Source organism: Podarcis raffonei, chromosome 12 (assembly GCF_027172205.1).
Source record: "Podarcis raffonei isolate rPodRaf1 chromosome 12, rPodRaf1.pri, whole genome shotgun sequence".
NCBI classification, from domain to species: Eukaryota; Metazoa; Chordata; class Lepidosauria; order Squamata; family Lacertidae; genus Podarcis; species Podarcis raffonei.
Genome location: NC_070613.1, coordinates 40,431,512 through 40,451,376, shown reverse-complemented (window position 1 = coordinate 40,451,376; position 19,865 = coordinate 40,431,512). Strand labels below are relative to the sequence as shown.

Sequence of the window (19,865 nt, the reverse complement as noted above, 5' to 3'; positions counted from 1 at the left end):
AGTCTTGACAGACTCTAGGGTTGTGCGCTCATGTCACTCTATAGGCCGGGAGCCAGCGCTGTCCGCAGGCACTTCCGGGTCACGTGGCCAGCGTGACAAGCTGCATCTGGCGAGCCAGTGCAGTGCACAGAAACGCCGTTTACCTTCCCGCTGGTAAGCGGTCCCTATTTATCTACTTGCACCCGGGGGTGCTTTCGAACTGCTAGGTTGGCAGGCGCTGGGACTGAATGACGGGAGCGTACCCCGCCGCGGGGATTCGAACCGCCGACCTGACGATCGGCAAGTCCTAGGCGCTGAGGTTTTACCCACAGCGCCACCCGCGTCCCTTCCTCTTCATTAGCTCCCATTAAAGAAACAGCAACGAACCATCCTTCGCAGACAGTGAGAGAGAGAGAGATGGAGAGGGGAAAGAGAATGAGCTTCTGGTACATTCTGAAAAACCAGGCTTCTCACTCTAGTTATTAAAAATGTTGCTCATCATGCAGTCGAGAAGCATAGTATTTAACTGATAAATTGTGAAGCTAATTTATCGCAGGGAGTGAGGGTTAGGTAGACCATGTTTAAGTCCTACTTTTTAATCTGTTCAAGGCAAAGAGGATAGAGTTACTGAATAGACAAAAATAGTGGCCGAGTATTTTCAGGAGTCATAATTAAATTTGGAGTCATGGAACATCAAAAGAGAATTGCAGGAAAGAATATAAGTAGACAGTGGTGCCCAGACATAGACCAGTATTTGGCTATGCAAATTAACTGTCAAAATTAGAGGCCAAAAGGCTCTGTCAGTCAGATGAAAAGGTGGGAGCACAGAAAAAGCTCTCCTTTGCAAGTTAATTCTTTAAAAGTGAATTGGGAATAGTTTTGATAGCTAGTGGCATAATACAAGACAAATAACCCACAATCTTTTATATATTTTTTTGAAAACCAGTTAATCCTAGGTGTTTACAAAATAATATTTTTTAAAATCTCACTCTCGTCTAGAGTAAACGATAGTAAGTTTAGCAGAATTTGGTTCTTTGCCTTTATTTCTTTTCAAGGCAAGCATGCTGGTTATAATATGATATTCTATTTGGAAATGACCTTTTTCTGTCCAAGGTTAACACCCATGATTGAAGGGTGAGAAAATAAAAAGCAAAATCCTGTGTGTATTTTATTGGAAGCTTCCTGGGACTTATTCTAAGCAAATTATTCCCAGGACTGTAGCCTGGAAGAGTGGGCAGCGGGGAACGCTGCATCCCACAGTGGTATCACTGTTGCTTACTGGGATGGTGTTGGGGTGAGGTAGGGTAACAGCCAGGGCAGGAATGTGCAGGTGCACTGCTAGGAGCATCCGATTGGTTCTGCCATTGGGTCTGCACCGCGTGTGATGTGAAAGTACTCAAAGGCAAGAGACGCTTCACATGTGAGAATTCTCCATCTCTGGGGTTTATTGTGCTGCGTTACAGCATTCCTTTTTGTGGAGTTGTTTTGAAGGGCTTGAGAGAGTTAAACGATGGTGTTGCCTGCCACTGTTTTTAATCTGCTTTGTGCATCAGTCAGTCATCTGCACCACAGAGATAATGCTTCTCTACCTTACAGGAGCATTGGGAAACTAAACATCCATTAATGATTGTGGAGCCCTTAGATGCTACAGGCAGTGATGAAGGTCATATTCTGCATGAGCAGTGTTGACAGATTGCTGCATGCTTGTGTGAAACAGGTAGAAATACATTTGGATTCACACTGAACCATGAGACAGCCATATTAGCAAATTACCAGTGTTACCAGCACATTAAGTAAAATCACCATCTGATATACATTTTTGATCAATACCCATTCCTAAAGAATATTATTTCCCATGAATATTGACTGAATTTGGAGTGGAAGATATAGTAGGCATAATTAATGAAAAGGAGAATTTTGGTAGTGTTTTTAAGGGGAAGATACTTTATGTGGCAAAATATTTAATCTGAAATTAAGATGGGGAAATGATATTAGTTTGACTTTTTAAAAAATTCTCCACATCTTTCAATATTAGTTATTTTCATAGTTCTCAAATCTGTTGAAAACCCTGCATTGTTGCAGATATAACTGCTGCAAGAACTATAATTGAACTGATAAAGTCTGCACGGCTAAGACTTGCAAAGACTCTTCCCGTCAAAGGTGAGTCTTTGTTTACCTCTTGAAAATGCCGCAGAAACAGGTTCTGGAAAGCCATTTCCAATAGAGAAAGGGCCAGTTGATCAGATAGCAGCTAAACTAATGAAAAGCATCATGGAAGTGACAGGAAGATTAATTAAGTCCCTCCAGTCGTATTCACAGGCGGCTATACAGAGTTCCTTTGGGTACTGCTGCAGTTAAATAGTATTCATGGTGACAAATATTGCAGATTTCCAGAACTGACACCTCTGATTCAAGGGTAAAAAAAACAGCATACACACAGCAGCCACCACATTTGGTAGTTTTGTCTAGTGAGGACAGGAAAATCGAGTGAACTGCTCTTGTGACTAGTAAATCAAGAAAATCTTTAATAAAAAAAAAAATTTTTTTTTAAAGACACAAAAACTCAGCAGCCTGAGCCTTAATAGCTTGGTCGGTTAGAGCATGGTGCTGATTTTGCCAAGGTTGCAAGTTTGATCCCCGTATTCTGTGATTCTAGAAAAGAAATGCAATTTGGGAAGTGGAATTAGCATGTGTTTCTTTTAGGCACAGAACCAAGTTGCTATATTGCCATTATAAAATGCCACTAGGCTGAAGTATGCCGTTGGAGTGGAAATGCACCCCCAAAGTTGGATTAATCTTTGGGGATTGGCAAAATTGAACAACTTCTAGAAATCTTGCTCTTGAACAGAGAATTATGGTTAAACAATTGGCACCCGATTTTGTATTTTCCTTCTCCCTTTCTCTTTTTCTTTTTGCACTGTGTTTTTTAAATTGTAGGCCTGTGGGCAGAGACTTTTGTGGAGGGGCTATATCAGGGGTCAGCAAACTCGGCATCGACAATGGAGTGCACCTCCAGGGGTGAAGTCAAATAACAGCACCTGCTGTGGAATAGAGACCAGTAACTCAGAACTGCTGCCTTCTGCATTTTATTTTTCTGTTAGTAGTACCGGAGTGACCTCTTTGGGGTGTGTGTCGAGGTCCTGGTGGGCTGCCCAGATGGCAAGACCCTCGGCCTTGCTGATGTGGTCCAAAGGAAAGCAGAGCAATGTGTTTGGCACAAGCTTGGCTGCAGGAATTGCTGGAAGGAGGCGTACAAGGTGCCATCCAACTGTCTTAGGGACTCCATTCTGGATTTGTGTAGGATTTACCCCTCCCAAAGATGTTCTGCAAGGCAGTGGGTATGGATTTTTCTTTGGGATTTACTCCTGAAGCCAGTGCCCATGTGGCTCTGGGCAGCAGAAAACAACGGATCATCCCCTTCTTAATTGCCAGTATTACATAGACATTTGAGCTAGGTTTATCCAGCCCGTCCTATATAAGTTCCCTGGGCATTCAGAAGTTAACACTACATCTCCCTATTACTACAGGACAAAAGCCCAGAAGTCACATATTTAGTCGCCAGATTTTGCGCTTCCTTGATAGATATTCATCAAAGGATGGTCTATGCTACAAATCAGTCCTAAATAGAAGGCCCATATTGTTAGATCCGCACTTCTGAAGCCCCACCCCTTACAGCTGTTCTTTTTTAACTGATCTTTTTAAATTTTCCTTATCTGTTTTTATTCATCCATTATCTATGCTTAACCAAGTATTCTATGTTTATGTTTTAATCTACATTTGGTTCTTGCTCCCAATTACAGTAATTTAATAATTATCTGCTTAGAGATACTTTATGCTATTTATTTATGCTATTTATTATTATTATTATTATTAGTTATGCTATTTATTTAGATGTTTTGCTTATGCTGGTTCGTGACTGTAATAAAGTAAATTCATTCACTCCTGAAGCCTTTCTCATGAATGAGTATAGCTGCAAGGCATCTGTTGTTTAGGATGAGAGTTTTTCTTTTCCTAGATGGGCTACCTTTCCAGTTTGATGAGCCCCATCTGCCCCTCACTTCCCTCTACAGCATTGACCATTGGATCCACTATGGGTCTCATCTGCTCAGCCTGTCGGGGCCTATCTTCACATGCAGAGGAAGTCCCTAACTCACCGAGGGTTTGAGACCTATCCGTTCCCTCACCTGGTTTAGCCAGCCAGTCAAAGCTGTTTCCTGGGGTGTGGATTCTGTCACATGCTGACAGCTTCTAGGAGCCACAGGTGAGAGCCAAGTGCAGGATGGGGACCAAGGTGGACAAACTACCCCAGAAGCAGCACAACAAGTCTCTCACCAGAGGTACAGTGGTACTTCGGGTTACAGACACTTCAGGTTACAGATGCTTCAGGTTACAGACTCCGCTAACCCATAAATAGTACCTTGGGTTAAGAACTTTGCTTCAGTATGAGAACAGAAATCATGCGGTGGCAGCACAGCAGCAGCAGGAGGCCCCATTAGCTAAAGTGGTACCTCAGGTTATGAACAGTTTCAGGTTAAGAACGGACCTCTGGAACGAATTAAGTTATTAACCTGAGGTACCACTGTACTAACCTTCCCCTAACACCCCATGCACCCTGGCTGGCGGGCGGGGAGTTATATAGTGAATTGTTAAATATACATATCTTGCCAGGGCACTTACTGTGTTTGACTTGAAGCTGAAGATTCTGCACACTTGGAAACATTTTCAGTTGCTTTTGGCTTCTCACGGTGTTGTGAATGGTTTTTCTTTCACTAAAATTTGCAAAAGTTAATTTTAGTTTAACTTTCCCAAATGTTTTAGCAATGTATTGGGGGAAGCAAACATAAAGATTAAATATAATCTTTTTTTGCCAATCTCTTTTTATTTTATACTACAGCACAGTACATTTAGGTTTCCAATAGCTGTCTAGGACTAAAAGATGAAATTTATTTGGGGGGGGAATGGAAACCTCTCAAGTGTGCGAGAACTTTTCACCTACCGTACAAGGCATCTAAACTGATAACGTTTTGTCATCCTGTGTCTTTTGTTGCACATTATTACATTTCTGCCAACAAAACGGTCCCTGGATGCACTGTTGCACATATTCACAGAAAACCTTCTCATCAGCTTCTCAAATTGAAATTCATCATAGGCAACCAGTAAGAATCCAAGGATAGATCTATTATTGGTTGCCTCCTGCAAGTTTGCAAAAGCAAAAGAGAGACTTCCAGGAAACCGCAATAGTTGAGCAGGCACATTAATTTTATTAAATATTAATTTGTGTTTGTGGAAGGCATGCCTGCAAGTGACGTTTTTATTCTTAGCATGGGGCAATGTGTGAGCCATCAGTTGGGATGAAGTTTAGAAAATAAGACAGGATTTGAATTAATTAAAAATATTCATAGGGAGCCCTTTGTTTTGAGCCTTTGAAGTGCAGTACTTTTTGCAAGCCAAAAAAGTGAACAATTATATATAAAAAATGGAATGGTTTCCTTTCTTTATAACTTTTCAGGCATGCCATCACTTGTATCCACACAACCCTTTACTAGGGATGGATTCCCCCTCCCCCCAATTCTCATTTCACTCCTTAATTTTAGTGAGAAGTAACTCACTCCCACCCACCCCTGTTCTGCTAAAAATGCAAACAGTTCGTGCATTATTGCATGCATTATTATATTTATAAGATTATATATGTACTATATGCATACACATTCCAGATTTTCTCAAGTAACTAGCACATAAACAGATAGCATAATATCCATCCACGTAAAAGTGCTGGAAAGCATTGTTAAAGATAAAATAACAAAGCATTTAGAAGGACAAGCCTTGTTGAAGCAGAGCTACCGTGGCTTCTGCAAGGGAATCCTATCCTGTCTCACTAACCTTTTAGAGTTTTTTGAAACAAAATAAACAAAACAATTAAATAAATAAATAAATTCCTTCCAGTAGCACCTTAGAGCCTGAAGAAGTGTGCATGCACACGAAAGCTCATACCAATGCTGTAATTAACTTAGTTGGTCTCTAAGGTGCTACTGGAAGGAATTTTTTATTTTTTTATTTTATTTTGTTTCAATTATGGCAGACCAACACGGCTACCTACCTGTAACTAGAGTTTTTTGAGTGTGTCAACAGAGGTGATTGTGTTGCAAGGTATCTCACAGAAGACTCCTGAATAAAGTTAGCCATCACATAATAAGAGAAATCCTCTTGTGAATCAGGAATTGGTTAAGTAACAGGAAGCAGAGTGTAGGAATAAATGGACAGTTCTCTGAATGGAGAGTCCTGTGTTCTCCAAGGCTTAGTAGTGGGACTTGTGCTTTTTAACTTGTTCATGAACCATCTAGTGTTAGAGATGAGCAGTGAGGTGGCCAAGTTTGTTGACGATACTAAATTTGTGCTTTTATCCTGTATTTTTATATTGTGAACTGCCAATAATAATTTGTTCAGGGTCATTAAAACAAAATGTGAAAAGTCCTAAAAAGACATCTCCGTGTTGAGTGAATGGGTGGTAACATAGCAAAGTGATTTCATTGTAAACAAGTGTAAAATGATGCATGTCAGGGCAAAATCTTTCTTAATTTCACATATACACTGAACTGAGCACTCAACAGGTAGTGAGCGACCAGGAATGAGACCTTGGGGTTGTAGTGGATAGCTCATGTTGAACCAGTGCACGACAGCTGTGCAAAAGACAACTTCCATGCTAGGAATCATTAGAAAATTCAAATTCTGTACCCATTTAAAGGAGGGTAAATCTCTTTGAACTCTGTGGGAATTACTTCTTAGAAAACAGCCAATGAAAACAGCATGATAACGCCTTACAATTTTATTATATAGTCGGATAAATTATGTTATTGTTTCATAAAATTTATGCACTGCTTGATTGTAAAAAACCTCAAAGTGATTTACAAATATATATATAATATAATAAGATACTGTATGTATTGTTTTGTGGATGCATCCAGTGATATCACAAGCATTGAGTAATGTATAGCTGAGATACCACTGAGCCAGTTATTGGGGAATACAGTACCTTCTGTGGCCGTGGAAGGCTGTGGAAGACTACAGTTTTCTTGCCCATCTCACACATCCTTTAATCCCTGGATCTCTTTTCCCTTCACAGAATCCTTTGCCCAACCCATGCTCTTTAATGTTTATTAAGAATCAGTGTGGCATAGTGATTAGAACATCAGATTAGGTGGGGTGTGCCCAGGTCCAAATCCCTAGTAAGCCACGGAGCTCACTAGGTGACTTTGGGTGAGTCATTCTCTAACCTACCTCAGAGGCATGCTGTGTTGTAGGGAGTGCAGAACGATTGAAGTCCTTGGAGAAAAGGCGGGATATAAATGAAATGTTAATGGATCTGTCCATTAAAAAAAACTACAACAGCCAATTGCATGCGTGTGGTTTCAACCCCATCTGAGATTTCTGAATGGAAGGCAATCTTCCAAGAGCTTTCCCAGACACATGTCTCAGTATAGAGACTGTTTTTTGGCTTCTTCCCTACATGAATTATAAGAATGTGAACTTGGAAGCTGCTTCTTAAAGTGCTGCATGTTTGAAATGCATCACTGACTGACTGCTATACTGTATGGACAAATTCTCTTTTTGCTTACATTTATGCAACTCATTTGGGAGGGTGGGGGGAACTTGGCTCAAGTTAAATTGAAAATTTGAAGCTTTTTTTGTAAATTGCTGTGAAGATGCAAAGAAGTAAACAAATATAGAATCTGGCTCAGAGTTGCATTCAATTTGTTCTGTGAGTTTTTGCCAGGAAGATGGGCTGCTGACTTGCTTTTTCATATGTTCCGTTACAGAAGTGCAAACAGCAACCCTAAATGGTTAATGGATGTTTTGGATATATTTTTGACTTTGGTTAGATTCTGCAGCTGCAGTGGGTCTTGGTAGTCTTATTTTTGTGGGGGCCTCACTATATTATGTGCTTTATTATGGTGGTGAAGATGTTCATTCCCAGCAATAAACAGGACTTAGAATATAGTTTTGTTCCCAGGACCAAAACACAATGTAAAAATGCATGTTTCTAGTCCTCATAACTGGAGAATAAGTACCAGAAACACAAAGGCAGTGTATACCAAGGTTCAAAAGACATACGGTACTGAGGCTGATCTGGACTTCCAATGATTAGTGAATATAGTGTTTGCCTTGCAATGCTGCATATGTCTACTCACTAGTTCACAGAGTTCAGTACTTCTTAATCCTAGGGTAGGGTCAGTGGGATTTGAGCAGACACATAGGATTTCAATTACATTTGTGTGTGCCCAGACACACACATCTTGGTCTGACTGTATTTGGACTATTAATTTGTTGGATCCTGTAGATTTGCAAGATCTTAGCTGTTTGTGTTGATTGAGATCATAATCAGCTGGGGATTCCTTGAGTGAGGGCTGGACCATGGCAATGATTCTAGCTTCTAGAACGGGGGTTCCCAGACTATGGTCTGCATACCACTGGTGGTCCATGAGCTTCATTCAGGTAGTTTGTGGCATGCCTGTAAAAACACAATGAAAAACTGTACAGCATCTAGAACAGTGCATTACAACTGTTGCAACAAGGATAAAAATTAAGTGGCCCATCAAGACCCTCAGCAATCTCCAAGTGGTCTGTGGTGGGCAGAGGTTGGGAGGCACTGATCTAGAACAAAGGGATGGATTCCTCCAAGACAGGGCTGTGGACACCTTGTGGGTAGGGTTTGCTTCTGTGTAAAGCAGTGCAAGGAGGTGCTTTGACCTGCACCTAGAAGGCTCTTTATTTCTGGGTTCTCTTCAAAAAAATAATTTGGGGAATGCACCTGCATATGATGTTGAGGGACTGAAGGAACAACTTTCTGCTTAAACCCCTTCCAGCCTTAGGTGTCCGTAAACTTGCTGATATTTTGTCTGCAGTACTTGAGATAAAAGGAAAGGTATGCTTTCTGTGGAAACTCACCTGTTTCATGCTTAGACAGTACCACTGCCTCATCTGAATTTAAAATTAATGGATCTGCGTACTTTATCTGCTGGATATAGTGATAGGTGTGATACCTTCTCCTACTCTTCCTTCCCTGCAGTCCTCCAATCGAACCAGGAAAAGGATAAACTGCAGGCCCTTACCTTGCTGATTCTGCAACACCCATGATTTCTCTTCTCTTTAGATGTTTGTGGTTCCTTCACTGTTGGAATGAAACAGGGCTTATTTTTATTGGCGCCTTTAGGACTAAGTTGTGCTTTAAGAGTATTATATCTGTCAATCCTCTTTCTGAAGGAATAAAGCATTCATCCCATTAGATTCCATTTTTAAAAGATAAGTACTTCCGTGTGCTTTGACTTTTAATTTTAGGGCTCTTATTTTCTTCAGCATATCTGAAACTGATATTGCTACCCAAGGAATTAACAATTGATCATAATGAAAAACAACATCCTGTAGACATAGGCAGTGCAGCCTTCCACATGCTGCCTTGTCAATTTGCATCACATCTGACCTGGGGCACCTCCTCTTAGAAGTACAAGTGCATTTTAGTATCTGTGTCTTTGATCTTTGTCTCCAGAGACTGCTGCCTACCCCCATTCCAAGATGTCAGTTGCAATAGTGTCTCAGGTCATGTGTGAACTGGCCTAAGACATCCATTTTTTCTTATAGACAAGAAGACCAGATCTTCTTCTTCTTCTTCCATCTTCTTCTATTAGCATATTCTTGTTGCTTGCATCCTGAGCAAAGCAATGAAAGGGCTGGGTCCTCATTATATCTCTCTATTCCCTTCTCTTTATTAAAAGGGAATTAGATTTGCCAATACAAATCTATGAGAATTAGGCAATACGATGCTTATGTCGTCATCTGTGTGTGGCACTGTGATAACAGAGAGGTGATTCACACAAGACTTTGATGGTATGCACTGCCAGCACTGTTTATTTCATTTGGAGCTGGAATTGGCGGAGAAATGCAATACTTTGCTTAAAATAACTTTGATAGAACTTTTAATTTGCATAATCTGGGTTTAGCATGAGCCAAGGAATTGCCAAGATTGCATCTTTGGGGCTCACATATCCTATATACAAATACTAAACTCATTCTCAGAGTGAGAGTTGTTATGTAGCTAGAACAATACCATCTCGGCACAAGAAATGAGGCAGCAACAGGCTTGGAGGAACTGGAAACCTGGGGTCCCAAACAGCTAGCAAAGACTGAGCATGCTCAGTGGGCACAGGTTGCTCTCTGAGTGGGTGGGGAGTATGATGGAGTGAGGATTCTGGATGAGGAGCTAGCTGGCTGACCATGAACAGGAACACTTCCCACTGCAACATTTTGTTGCAAGTCACACCCATCTCACATTATCACCTGGGCCCTTAATTTCCTATCCTTTTAGCCATGTTCAACAGACCCTGAACATATGCAGAGTGCCTTTCTGCTCCCACTCACTATTAAAGTAAAGGTAAAGGACTCCTGGATGGTTAGGTCCAGCCAAAGGCGACTATGGGGTTGCGGCGCTCATCTCATTTTCAGGCCAAGGGAGCCAGCGTTTGTCCACAGACAGCTTTTCGGGTCATGTGGCCAGCAGGACTAAACCGCTTCTGGCGCAATGGAACACTGTGCTGGAAACCAGATCACACAGAAACGCTGTTTATCTTCCCACCACAGCAGTACCTATTTATCTACTTGCACTGGTGTGCTTTCGAACTGCTAGGTTGGCAGGAGCTGGGACAGAGCAACGGGAGCTCACCCCATCATGGGGATTCAAACCACTGATCTTTTGATCAGCAAGCCCAAGCAGCTCAGTGGTTTAGACCACAGTGCCACCTGCATCCCTTTTTTTACCCCATTCACAGTTAGTTCCCATTCATGTGGGCTTGTGGTTACAGGTGAGTAAGACCTTCCAGGCAGGTTTGAGCCCCCAACACCTTTCTCTTTGCCATCAGAACTCAACACTCATCACCACCTCCCTTGGCACCGAGCTGCTTCTGCCAACACAGAGCACTTAAGAGCTTACCCTTCCCTTAGCGGTGGTGAGATATGTTAAAACAATATCAGCTTTGTCTCGCACGCCCTCACCCCACCCTTCTGCAACACACTGTGTCAGTGGTTCCCTTTGATGCCAGCGTGAGTGTGTCTGTGTGTGTGTGCGTGCGCGCGCGCCTTACTATATAAGATTTGGCGAGAGGCAGCGTTACTTTCAACCCGGGGTCTTGGCAAGAAAACCCACGCAAAGGGGAGAAGAGGGAAGAAATGTGTTTTGTGTAGTACTCCTCGCCTTGATGTCACAGGCACGGCAAGGACATCACAAGGAGGAGTCAGATTACAGTAAGAATGGGCAGTGCAGCATGCAGCGAGAGTCAATGCTAAATCAGTGAGGGATTGTATCAGGGAGAAGAAGACTGCCTTCAAAGCCCTGATCCCACGGAGGCTCACGCTGCTCGCTCTTGTTCTCTCTCTCTCTCCGAGGCTGGGAAATTTCCACACTATGTAGTAGTAGCATGAAAGCGGCTCGCTCCGCTTTGCATCGCAGCACCTCGGCGCGGGAGCTAATGCTGAACGCACAGCGCGCGGATCCTGGCTGCATGGTTAATGAGAAACATAATGTATTTTGGTAAGTCTCTCTCTGCTGGTGCCTCGCATCTTCTTTCTCTCCGGCAGGACGGACTGTGAATGTTGTGTGTGTGTGTGTGTGTGTGTGTGTCTTTCTCATTCTCCGTGGGTGCATTTCGCTGCTTCGGGAAGCCAGACCACTTCATTCACACACACCACACACACGCGCGCAAACACACAAGCTGTTGCAAAGGAGGATTCCATTGTCTCAGGCTGCTCCGCACGCCTGTCTTTGCTCGTCGTGCCTTCGCTCTGTTTACGCGCAAATAGCTCCGGCTAACGGCGAGGATCGCCACCCCCGCTGGCGTCCCCCACCGCCCCCGCCCCAAAATGAACCTGTGTGCCATCTGCAGCGAGGCTTGCAAGCGTGGGAAGTTGGAGGCAAACTTAATGCCATAATGTACGAGCCATTGCCGCACGATCTGGGATTCTGAAGTCTCTGCGCAACTATTTTTAGCCATTCCCATAGAAAAGCCCCCTTTCGCTTCGATTCCGAGAGAGGAGAAACACAATGCCTTTCTCTCTCGGCGCAGCTCTTGGCTCCTTTACCGAATACTCCCCCCCCCGCAGAGATTCCCAGATCTCTGGATCTTGCCAGCCCAGCGCGCCAGGCAACGAACGCATGGTGGGGGCTGAGAAGGCTCCGGAAGGTCTTGGAGCGGTTCGAAATGTTTGTGCGGCGCTGAGTTCCGATGGGAGAGCTTCCTCGGGTTTATTAGCCGCAACTGACTGCATGTCTCCTAGCAGAGAAACATGCTGGAGCTCGGAAGTGTTTGTGTATGTTTAGTAGCCTAGCACTGCAACGCCGAGAACTCGCAGAGACCATAGGATACAAACTATAACTTGCTGCGAGGAAAGAATTCGTGTCTTAAGAACATGAAAGGGGGAATCTCCTCTTATCCTGACTTACTAAGCTAGAGTTTATAAGGCAGCTGAATGATGTTCAGTGATGTACAACTAGAAAGCAGGGGAATCCTGGGCTGGTCAGCAGCTTTCTTTCATTAAATATTAAACCAAGAGTTGACTTGGCACTTCGAGGAAGTCTTCCTTGCGTATTCTGCTAGGTTTATGTCAGTTCCATTTTCATTTCCAGTAAATTCCATTTTTATTTCTGCTAGCACATGCCAGCCTCATTCATTTCAGTATTTCATAGAGTGTTCCGCCACCTCCCCAATTTCCCTGAAGCAATACAGTAAATGTACCCTGTATTGAAAGTTGTCTGCACATCTCACAGAAAACTTTAATTCCTTTGTAAATCTTGTCTTGTTGAAGAGGGGAAGTGTTAAATTCTTGTGCATCGTTAGATGAGGAGGTGCAGAAGCAACAATTTCTTTTTATCGCCGCGGTGCCTGATATTGTCAGTTCTGTGCTTTCCAAAAGGTCTCAATGAGCAAAAGTATTTTTCCTATATGCAATTTTAAAAGTTGGGATTTCAGCTACCTATGTTTCTCTTCTTGGAGGCGTCCCCTTTAATAATGGTACTTAGATGTGCTGCTAGGGGAGCTATTAGGATAGATTTCTCTGTACTCGGTTTTGCAATAGTTGTGGCTTTGATCTTGGCAAAGACCTGTGATCAATGTTACATATGACTGCAGCTGCAGGTTTCATTGACACTAGGTGCAAGCCATCTGCTCTGTAATGAATAAAATGAATCTTTTGGGATGTTCTTTTACTTGTGTCATAAGGGTCCAAGGGCTTAATGTTTTGTTCAGCATGGTTTCACTGTTCAAAGTGTCTTTTACTGGATGTATTGTTCAGCCATTCACAAATTAATCTGGATGTGCACTCTGATTTAAGTTTTTAATTATTTATTGTGGAGCATCATCATGTCACTTTATAGGGAATCTGCCGCCTAAGAGGGCTCAGTAACTAAGACTGCAGTTAGGCAGCTTTTGGGCATACTTTATTCTTCCTGACCTTCTTGTTCAAATAGGGGAGGGAGTTCCTTTTCAGTAGTAGATCATGTTCAGAGCACACAGCCTAAATCCTGCTTTCTTGATTTTCTCTAGCTATTGTGGAGAGTCTCTTGTTCATACTGACAGAAGTCTAAAGCTTATAATCTCACCTGTCCCTGCTAGGAATAGAATGAAACAGCCTTAACTTGCACAGCCTTGACCAAATGGAAGGCTGAGCACCATTCACGGACCCTTTCTTCAGGAGAACAATGGCATATAATAAGCGTACTATATTTAGAAAATAGATGTATGAAAAGCACACATATATATTTATGTAGGTTTGCAAAACTGCAATGCTAGTTCTCTTTTGAAATTTCTTCTTTCTTCTTTATCTTTTGGGTGGCTTTATGTAAAGTGTTGCTAAGCTATGTTAAAAGTTTTACAAGAGACAGGAAAATTTGTCCTGCAGGTAAACATTTTATTCACTTTACTAGGCCCTACCATTAAAATGCTTCTAATTAGGGTAATGTTATGGTATAGCATACCACCCACTGCGTTTCAAAACTTGAAAACAGACTAGCTAGGAACCGGCCTCCTCTGCCTGCTCCAAACATTTCTATAGATTGTATGCACATTTTTCATGGCTGAAATTTGCTCCTGTGCGTATGTAGCCTCTTTCTAAACTCACCTTTGGGCACCCATTTTCATCTCTTAATAAAATCATGCATGTAGTTGATATGTGCTATAATTGATAACATTTTATTTTCTGCTCACAAGATGTGGATTGGCTTCATAATCTTTTCATACATCTTTTCAAATGACTAGAGTTTATCACTTTGATCTTCTGGTGGAATTGCAGCAGAATTACCTATTCCCACTGACTCTGTTGAGATTGGGGTGACTGTTACGTTGTTTGTTTTAATGATATTTTCAGTGGGTTGGATTCAGACTGAGCTAGCTGAATTTAGCTACCATGTGATAAAATGGAAGTTTTAAGTTGTGACTAACTTGTCCCATTGATTTCAATGAGACCTTCACTCACCTTAGTCTGGATTGCAGGGGGTTGGACTGGATGTTCCTCAGAGTCCCTTCCAACTCTATGATTCTGTGTCTAATCATGGGCACAATCAGCCAAGATGTTGTCCTACGTATGTCCCATGAATTAATGGGCCATAAGAAATTAGAGCACTGCGCTCATGTGCAGCTCTAACTCCTATATATAGCATAGTACATTCTTCTACCCCACCCAGCACAGTATTGCCAGTTCTGACTGGCAGCCCCTCTTCTGGGCCTTAGGCAAAGATCATTCCTACCAAACGCTACATGATCCGATGTGGTTTATGTTGTGCTCATAGAACCTCTCACAAGAATCAAGCCTAAAGCATGTAAATATTGGCAAGCAATATTTGTAGCATATTTTACATTAGATTTGGGTTTTTAAAAAAAACCATGCACATCTGTCTAGGTTAATTATCTCAATCATTTAGTACTGGAAAAGGAATCTGCTGTGAACCTTCTCCACATGTTAAAAAAAGACTGTGGGTGGTTGTCAGTGCTATGGAGGTAATATTACAAAGTGGTACCTGGGGACTTCCTCTACTCCTGTGCAATAGATTCTGGTTCACGCAGGAACACTGTTATGACTGACAGATCATTTGCTTCCAGTAGGCCTCGTCTATTTTAATAGATCTGACATGAAGTATCTACTACTGCCGATATTTATCATTACAGCGCAGTCAATATTATAAAGTATACTCCATTCTCCCATCCTGGGTCGTCATTTAGCACTATTGCAAGGCCCCAGGTTCACCCGTGGCATGTGAGTTTGCTGAGGTTTAAATGCAACATGTGCTTCTTTCCTCGCGCTCAGTAGAGATGTAGCTTGAAGGAAAAGGCATTTTTGAGGGGGTTTGTGAGCCAGCCACGATGTCAATCAGAATAAATGCTTTGGTAATACTGCAATTACATGATTGTGCATGCTAGCTCTGAAAATCCTATAACCTCTGCAACGGAATGATGGCAGCGTGTATATAAATCACCCCATTTTGTAGAAATGTTCTTCTAAAGAGGGATGCTACAAGAGGAACAGCCTACTCTGGCAATGCTTTCCTCTTACTGTTTTTGCTGCAGTACTGCCATGTTTGAGACGCTTCCATTACTCTTGCTGTTCTCTCTCTGTATTTTACGGCGAAATATATAGCAACAATGTGCTTAATCTATCAGCGCCTATCTGTTTTGGGGGAGTGCACGGTCCTCTGTAAATGGAAGCAGCAGAGAAATCTGTCACATTCTCCCATGCAGTTTAGCAGTTACTAGGGCCAGTTCTCTCTTGTTGTGAATACAGTAGTGGATATGATCTTGTCAGCCTTCATATTCCTTCATTGAATATCACTTTTTACTTCTAACATAGTTTCGTAAATGAGAAATTCATGGTGGATGAGTCATGAGAGAAAATATGCCCCCTCCCCACAAATCTCAGAGGCACTTTAAAGAAAATATATATTGGAAATATGAAATAAATCACTTGCCATTTCATGGAAAGTGCTTCAACAGTTCCGATTTGTTTAGAAGAAGCTGCAGCGTGTATTGTGGAAGGTTATATACAGGCGAAACCTCCTCTTTCTAGTTCTGCTTATCTTCATGTATGGAAGAATGAATCAGAGCAAATCTTTAAGACGACACATTAAAAAATAAAATGCTTTCAGACACCATTTATACTGAGCTGTTCACTGCACAGTATTTTACAATCAGCGTAAGCAATAAAACTGGGCTGTTAATACATAATGGATGTTGATTGCGAAAGAAGAATGTTTCTGAAGAGAATCAAGTTGGAGAATCATGAAATTCAAAAATATACCCCTTGGCATGTTTCATATTGCAAAATGTAAAGTGTGTATTCTGAAATAGGGGGTAGATAAATACATAAACAGGGAGAAAGCATTTTGTGGAAGAATCATTAGCAAGCAGAAACATTACAAATTCCTGTAGTATCTTCTGCTTACAAAGTGTTGTGGACATATCACATGCTTGTTTATTGGACATTTCTTTGGCTGCAGGAATTTTATGAAAATATGGGAGGTTTGTTTAAAAGATAAGTTACATGCATTCTTTTGATAATAGGCACTCCCAATATACCTGTTTGCAAGTGGCAAAATTGCTCAAACATATTAATTGACAGTTTCATGCTTCACAGTGGCTTCTAACTTGAAACATTTATTCAAACAAAATGTGATAGTGAAGAGCTGTATTTTTCTTAAGGAAATTTCTTATAACTGTCATTAGCACCACATGCCATAATATACTTCCCCACTCCCAACTGGAAACCATTATGCTATTAGTACTACTAATGGTACTATGTATAAAATTATAGTTAGCTGTACTTTTATAGTAATGCTCCTTAGGGATTAAAGTTTTTCCACATACCGGTATATTGTTTCATGAAACGTTCCTTCAGCCTTTGTAAGGTAGACCAGTATTATTAATTCCTTCTTACTGTTTTTCAGAGGCTGAAGAAACAATGGCCTCCTTAAAGTGACTTCATGAGTAAAACGGAAATCTGAACCCATGATTTCAGGGCACATAGCTCATGATGTTAACCATTATCCTTCCATAGGATTATGCGATGGGCATTGACTGTTATGTACAGCAGTGTTATTTTTCTAGAAAAGGAGGTGCCAGAACTCACCATGAACACCTTCCTCGTTCTCTTGGAACGGCAATGGCGCCCACCTGAGAGGTGCTGGAATTAAGTTCCGGCAAGTTCTGGCTGAAAAAAAAAGCCCTCATGTACAGTAATATATATTGAAAGTGAATAGTATTTTGGTTTATGTTTCTAATTTGTGTATGTCCAGTATATATATATTATCTGTGATATACTTGGTAGTCATTCCTCATTTTAGTAATCCTTTAATTGTTACAGATTATTCAATATATCCGCAATGGCATATCTCCTTTAAACAAAATACTGTGAAGGAGATCACAACTCATATTTGCTCAGATATCTGACCTTGAGAAGAAAATATTTGCATTTTACATTAGAACTGTATTGCCTTGCTTTTTAAGAAATGGGCTATTACATATAATTTGCTGCAAAGATTAGTGTTACAACTGAATTTCACAGATGAGTGGCAGCCTTAAGAGGAGAATAAGAGACCTTATTCTGGACAAAAATACCCAAGACCCGAAGCCCTCAAATCAAATTGCTAGGGCTGAGTATGGAAAGATGCTTCACTCAGTTGCCTCATTAACCTCGTTATATGGAAGGGCACTGGAGCACAGGTCAGCCTGGTTTGAACACAATGGTTGCCTAACAAATATTTGAAACTGCAGCCTGGTTGTATGAAATTAATTTTGGAGATGTTGCTACAGAAATATTGCTGTTCCCTGTGTTGTTTGGGACTGCTTTCCCCAGTTTTTACTGCCCTCTGTTTTGTCATGTGTTTGGGTATGTCAGAAGCAGTTCCAGACCCTTCAAGTGTCCCTATTTTCCAGGGACACCCCTGATTTAGAGAAGCTGTCCCAGTTTCTGATTTGATCCAGGAATGTACCCTCTATCCTTAAAGGTAAAGGGGACCCCTGACCATTAGGTCCAGTCGTGACTGACTCTGGGTTTGCGGCACTCATCTCGCTTTACTGGCCGAGGAAGCCGGCGTACAGCTTCTGGGTCATGTGGCCAGCATGATTAAGCCGCTTCTGGCGAACCAGAGCAGCACATGGAAATGCCGTTTACCTTCCCAACATATCCTTAGAATGTCCCTATTTTCATTGGATAAATGTTGGAGGGTATGGGGTTATATAACTCCTGAGCCGTCTGAAGGCAGCCCTGTATAGGGAAGTTTTTTAATGTCTAATGTTTTATTATGTTTTTATATATGTTGGAAGCTGCCCAGAGTGCTGGGGCAACCCAATAAGATGTGTGGGGTAAAAATAGTAAAACGATCATTATGGGATGTTCCTATTTTCATCGGAGAAATATTGGAGAGCATGCAGTTTCCCCCTCCTGCCTCCAACTCATTCACAATTTATTCAATCCCACATACGCTTGTACATTACATATGCTAGTCCTTGGATCTCCATTAATTTTTGTTAGCTCAAGTAGTGTTCAAAGCATCTTACAGAATGTTTAACAATACCATACTACTTGTCAAGATGAGATACAAAGAATAAACATGAAATGAAGCTAAAGGTCATGTGTTTGCATGAAGGCCAAGCATGCTGAGAGGAGCTCCATGGCTTGAGCCCTTCTGTCCTGTTGTATCTATGCACTAAACGGTCCCTCTGCCCTGCTTTTTCTACAGCAGCTTTTGGCTTGAATCTAGAACAATTGGCAGCAGGATGGAGGAGCTCAGGCAAGATGCAGGCAGAAAAGAGCAGATTTAAGATTAGGTTCCAAAGGACATGGAGTGGATCCCTGTGATAGCTTGTGTTGTCCTGGAAGAGCTCAGCCAAGCTCAGTTGGAGAAGACCTTCCAGATGCCTTGACATCCATTCAAAGCAGAGTTGGTGGAAATCTGGATTGAAGCCTTGTGCTGAGGCCTTGTGGAGTGGCCTCTAGGAGCACTTTCTGCCTTCTGTGAAAGGAAGGCCCTAACATGGCCATCATGTTATCAAAGCGGATGATTTTGTCTTCTTGCTTGAATGCTGTCAAGTCTTCAACCTCAGGACAGAACATGGATTATTCCTTCCCAACATAAATTGCATCCCACTTTGTGAACCATAATCTCCAGATTCTCAGCTTTTGTGCTCCCTGTTTCAATGTTCTAATTTGCTCTTCACAAACACACACACCTGGAAAAATTCCTGCAGACACTCCTGTTCTCTAATACATTGGTACCTCGGGTTACAAACACTTTGGGTTACAGACTCCGCCAACCTGGAAGTGCTGCCTCGAGTTAAGAACTTTGCTCCAGGATGAGAACAGAAATTGCACACCGGCGGTGCGGAGGCAGCAGAAGGCCCATTAGTTAAAGTGGTATCTGAGGTTAAGAACAGTTTCAGGTTAAGAACAGACCTCTAGAACGAATTAAGTTTGTAACCAGAGGTACCACTGTATAGCCAAGGGAGGGCCTGAGAAATGTGGAGATTATGGAAAGCTCTTTCTAACCTAGAACTATAGGCTTTTCTGATATCAGCCATCTCTGAACATGATCCAGACTACTCTGCTTATTTTTCCACCTATGAGAGCAGTAAGATTGGCAGGCACATGGGAGAGGCTTTCTCATTGATGGTCTGATAAGGCAGGTCACATCCATATAAATATGGAAGAAAGCCTTCAAGACCTATCTTTTCTTTCTACAATTTTTGGGGGAATGATTTTAAGGAGGCTACTGATGTGATGTTTATATTCTGTTTACACACTATTTTAGGTTCTGTTGGATTAACTATTGTTAATCCAGTGGAATAATGTTATTGGTAGTT

General features: G+C 41.8%; 1 protein-coding gene and 1 long non-coding RNA gene across 12 annotated transcripts in view; one reads left to right on the top strand and one right to left on the bottom strand.

Annotated features, from left to right (window-relative positions):
• Positions 1-19,865, top strand: part of ZNF385D (zinc finger protein 385D) — a 551,565-nt gene that overhangs the window by 366,134 nt on the left and 165,566 nt on the right. The gene's annotated exons all lie outside the window — the stretch shown is intronic.
• On the bottom strand, positions 327-8,250 carry LOC128424131 (uncharacterized). Its single transcript, XR_008332929.1, has 3 exons — positions 8,166-8,250; positions 4,657-4,748; positions 327-370 (listed from the first exon to the last, which is right to left on the bottom strand). It is a non-coding gene; the product is annotated as an uncharacterized LOC128424131 (long non-coding RNA).